This window comes from Lycium barbarum, chromosome 2, assembly GCF_019175385.1.
Source record: "Lycium barbarum isolate Lr01 chromosome 2, ASM1917538v2, whole genome shotgun sequence".
Classification (NCBI taxonomy): Eukaryota; Viridiplantae; Streptophyta; class Magnoliopsida; order Solanales; family Solanaceae; genus Lycium; species Lycium barbarum.
In genome coordinates, this window is record NC_083338.1 from 141,635,740 (window position 1) to 141,640,908 (window position 5,169).

General features: G+C 33.4%; 1 pseudogene; it reads right to left on the reverse strand.

Moving 5' to 3' along the window:
- Nucleotides 1-1,596: 1,596 nt before the first annotated feature.
- LOC132623137 (senescence-specific cysteine protease SAG39-like) lies at nucleotides 1,597-3,221 on the reverse strand (annotated as a pseudogene).
- Nucleotides 3,222-5,169: the final 1,948 nt, after the last annotated feature.

A 5,169-nucleotide genomic window follows, 5' to 3' on the forward strand; every position in this document is an offset into this window, starting at 1 on the left:
AGACAAAAGTTTGAATCTATCTTGAACATTTTTCAACTCCCGTTTTTTCTTTGTGCTTTTTAGTTCATTTATACCAGTCATTTTCCTTTTCGGCTCTCCCAATTTTCTATTTATCTTTTTATTATTTATATTGTCTTTCCTCTATTCTATTAATTATTTTATTTGTAATCTCTAGCGAGAACACACAAAATAGAAGCTTCAAAATCCCTTAAATTAAGCATTTCTCTTAATCTCAAATATGTGAGTATTTATATCGAAAAACTTGGGCCTGAATGAGAATTTTGGATTGAGATCAAAAGTCAATCTTTTTATAATTTCTTTTGTTGATTACTCCGTCCGTCCGTGTTTACTTGTCAATATTTACTTGGGACACTCTTAATAAACAATAAATAAAATGAGCAATGATTTGAGTGCTTAATAATAAGGGTAAAATAGGTGTAAATTATGTCTTGGGTTTTCAAACTATACAACTTACATTTAAAAGTAGACATCTATTTTAGTATAGTGGATAAATAAAAATGGACGGAGAGAGTTATTATAAAAATTCGTGCATTTCTATAATTGTTAAATTCAATTTAAATCACTTTACTACTTAAATTGTGATGGAAATTTCGTAAGCATTGCTTAGAAAAAAATATGAAATTTATGATTTATTTTGAGAATTTGTAGTTATCTAATTCTACATTTACTTATGGGGTGTAATTTACCTATTGAAGAGTTTTTCTATTATTTTTCTTATTTTGATTGGTGTAATTCCCTTATTGAAGATGTTATGTTACTTGTGCAAGTTCATTTTTTAATATACATAAAAGATGTAAGATCCTTGGTGAAAATGTTGATTTTACTTAATGGTGTGATTCTTTGTTTAAGATGCTAATTATGTTCGTTTCTTGATTTTTGAGATGTAATTTTCATATTTGCAAATAAAAAAAGGTATGTTAAGTTGACCCGAATAAACTCAAAAGAGACGGACCCGACCCAAATACACGTTCCTAACAACATGTACATTGAAGAAAATTATGGCACCTGCCACCTTCAAATCCTAAATCCGACTCTAGTTGTATTAACCTTTTTTTTTTCTTGAAAAAAAAAGTGAAGATTTTGTATAAACAAACGGGATCTTAAGAACAAACGGGACTGTCCCTGAATTTGATGCGTTTTATTCAGATCCCTTGAACTATACTTGATCCTAATTACCCCTGTACTTGGCTTTTCTATAATTGTTACGATCTCAAATAATAATATGTCTTAATTACCCCATATACTTGGCTTTTTCATAATCATTACACCTCAAAAGAAAAAATGGGAAAAGAAGGAAAAATTGGTAGTTGTATTTTAATATAGGAATATAGAAGAAATGTGAAAGGAGATAAGGAAGTAACCGTTGGAATGGTAAATATAAAAGAAAATAGTATTTTAGATATTTTTTTCACATCACATTAATATAATATGGTTGTTATTTTACATTCTCATGCGCTAAACCTCATTTAAATTCACTTGAATTATAGAAAAGAACTAGGACCAATTATTGTTTGAGGGGGTAATAATTATAAAAAGTCAAATCACGGGATAATTAAGATTAGATATAGTTTAAGAGGGATTTGATTAAAACGCGTTAGGGGGTCCAAATTGAATCTCATGTTTACTCTAGCAGCACGATTAAGATTTTTTTATTTTTTATTTTTTTGCTTTAGAAACCAATTTGAATCTGAATGACAAGAGAGGGTTGCTCAGATGGTAAGCGTCCTCCACTTTCAACCCGAAGGGTGAGGGGTTAAAAAAAAAAGATAACCTGAGATCATATATCAATTAGGCAATTCGCGTGAAGTATCTCATACTACCATGATACAATATAATATGGAAATGCAAGTTTAACAGGCAACTATAAAACAGAACTTCATGATGCCAATCTTTTTACATTCAAATTAACTTTTATTCAACACTTATTAAAATGTACAAACTGCAGAGTTTGTACCATACGTATGACTATGTTATTATTAGGTGAACTTCAATGAACTTTACAGAATAATCAACAGCAAATAATAATCTTTGTAACATACATAAGACTCTATTATTAGTAGACTTTTAGGCCATTTAATTTAGCATTAGGATAAGAAGCTTGCATAGCAATTCCACAAAGTCCTTCCTCAGCATCGACGTCTCTTTGCATTCTTATGTAACCATTCTCGCCCCAACTCGTTCCCCGGGAATTCTTCACTAACCAATATTTAGTACCATCATTACTCTCCCCATAACCAACTGCCGTAACAGCATGATCCAACTTAGTTCCACATTCTCCGGTAAAAACACCGCTCGAATATAAGTGAAAATCTGATCCACTAGCATCAATTGCCACGGATACTGGTTGATTTGCAACTGCTTTTAGCAAAAGCTGATTCACTGTTATATGGAACGTCTTCATAACCTGTGATCTTGGCTGCATGATCGGACTCTTTGCTTATTTTGCAAGTACCATCGATTCCCTCGTATGGGTAATTGGATTCAGTAGTAAGCCCCTGGTTCTTGATAATGAACTCAAAAGCATCATAAATATAACCTCCGTCACATCCCATATCCGAACCTGTGTCACAATCCACCAGTTCTTGTTCTGATAAAGAGATCAAATTACCGGTCTTAGTTTTATTGATTCCTTCTGTAGCAGCAACCGCGGAAAATGCCTAGCAACATGCTGCATTATTGTTAGACGATAACATTATAGCGTTGCAAATTCATTAAAATAAGATTATGATTTATAAACATGTCTAATTTGTTTTAGCTTACCACAATCCCCTTGGTCTTTAATTCCAGTAACCGAGCCTTTTGTACTCTAATCCATGGTAGCTGGAGCAGTCACATTTTCGTACTTAAAATGATGTGATTGACAACGATTGATGAGAAGACATTATGTATCCATTGCGACTGGCTGTAAATTCTTTATTTGTTAAATCAGCAAATTCGTTAATGCCTAATTTGTACGGTCGAGTCCCAGCCTTGTTGACAAATTCAATGTACTCAACATTGTCCTTGAATGTTTTGAATCTTTTTGCCTTCTCTGCATCATCTTTGTACACCCGTCCAACGCTATCCATCCATTGCTCGTGTTTCTGGACCATCGAGGCTTCATACAAGTCTCGAGATGTGGCTTGAGAAGCACGCATTGACAACACTAGTAGAACTGCAAACCCAAGCTTCCAATTGAATGTCAATGCCATTTTTCACTACCTGATATATATCTTTTTATTGATTCTAATATATTTGTATTTGAATGTTGTGGATGAAATATTACTTAGAGGGAGCAATGAATTTATAGCAGTGAAGTCTTGTTCTGTTATGGTAACACAAAGTTCTAATTCTCAATTGAACTCCTAGGAAATCCCGGCGATTTAACAATGATTGTGACAAATACAATGAAGATGCACGTCGCTTTGCTATCTGCCAATGATATAATCCAATAAAACTTTCTAATAAACATTTTTTTTTTACTGTCTTGGAACTATAGGCACCAAGAAAGCTGCTTAATTAACTTAGCATGGCACAGTTTTATGATTTAGAAATTGAGTAATTGATCATTAGCCTATCCTATTTCAAATTACTACTCTTTTGGCCTGTAATGTGAGGGGAAAGGATAACCCAAATATATATTTATTTTTAAGGCAAAACCCATCAACAGACACATGTGATCGTCCACTTCTTTCACTTGAACACCTCAAGTACTCTTTGTTCCATTTAGACAGCTGAGGTAGGGTTAGATTGTGTCATTTAGACACTTTTTGTTAACCTGGCAACTTGGATGAATTGCACAACAAACAGGCGCGCGACGATCTTAAATTTTATAATTTTTTATCTTTTCTTCTTCCTTCTCTCTCCTTCCAACCTTTCCTCCACCTTAAACCACCACCTTCTAGAAGAAATCTCCATTAACAAGAAAAAGAAGAACATAAGATTCTATGATCCTGTTATTTCTTTTAGTTTTTTGGGACCCGCTTTGTCTCGCCCTTCTCCAAAACTTTTCCCCTTTACTTGAATCTTTGAAATCTCCATTAACAAGAGAACAAAGGACATAAGATTCTTGTGTACATCTACTAATTTTGGCCAACTTTTCACCAATCTCGTTATTTACTCCCACCATTTTTAGGGAAAAGTTATTCAAGGAAGGAGATGGAGAACAAATTAGCCAAATTTCGGTTCAACAATGGAGATGAGGAAGAGTCGAAGGTGCTGGGGTGGGAATTTATCGGGAAGAAGAAGAAGAAAGAGGGTGGATGGGTGAGAGGGGTTGTTTTAAAATAATTTTTCTACTCATATTTTATTTTTTAATAATTATTTTTGGTATATATGCCACATGTTTTCATTTAATTCGCCATTTATACACGTCATTGGCGAGTGTATTACACTCACTCTATATAGTTGACTAATTGTACAAAAAGTGTCTAAATAATACAGTCTAGCCCTACCTCAAGTGTCTAAATGGAACAAGACACTTGAGGTGTTCAAGTAAAAGAAGTGGACGACCACAGGTGTCTGTCGATGGATTTAGCCTTTTTTTAAAAATACGCTACAAACAGTTTGCCCCTTAAGCTACAGAAAGAAAGAAAAAAAATCACAATGTTATATCTTATGTCTGTTCTAATATGTCAGAGAAATGAAACGAATTATAACAAGAAAACAGTGCCAAAATAGTAAATCTGTGTGTTGATACTTTAGCACAATCTCTGCTTACCGTCTGCTTCTCACCAAGTATAAATCATTTTCTTGGTGTAGTAAATAATTTTCACTAGTTGTCACATTTTGAGACTGTTGTTTAGTAAATGTTATTTTTTCTTGAAACTTGTGGACCTTTTATATCAAAGATTCCTTTTGATCAAATTGAAAATCCTATGAGAAAACGTTTGATCACAGTCTAAAATTTTGTAAGTTAGACGAAAATTTAATATTTTTATCTGTAAGATTGAGAAATATATGAACAAGCATTAGACCCGAGCCTAAGGTTGTCTGAAATTTGCAATTCCCCAAAATTATATTTGCACGGTCTTTAAAAATACGGACAAAATCTAAATAGAGGAAAGGAACATTCGCGTATATCAGCCATCGGTCACATGTCCCTAAATGGAGAGCCCAAGAAGAGCCCAACGACAAAGGAGGCCCGGAAACTTTGTTTTTTAGAGTTAA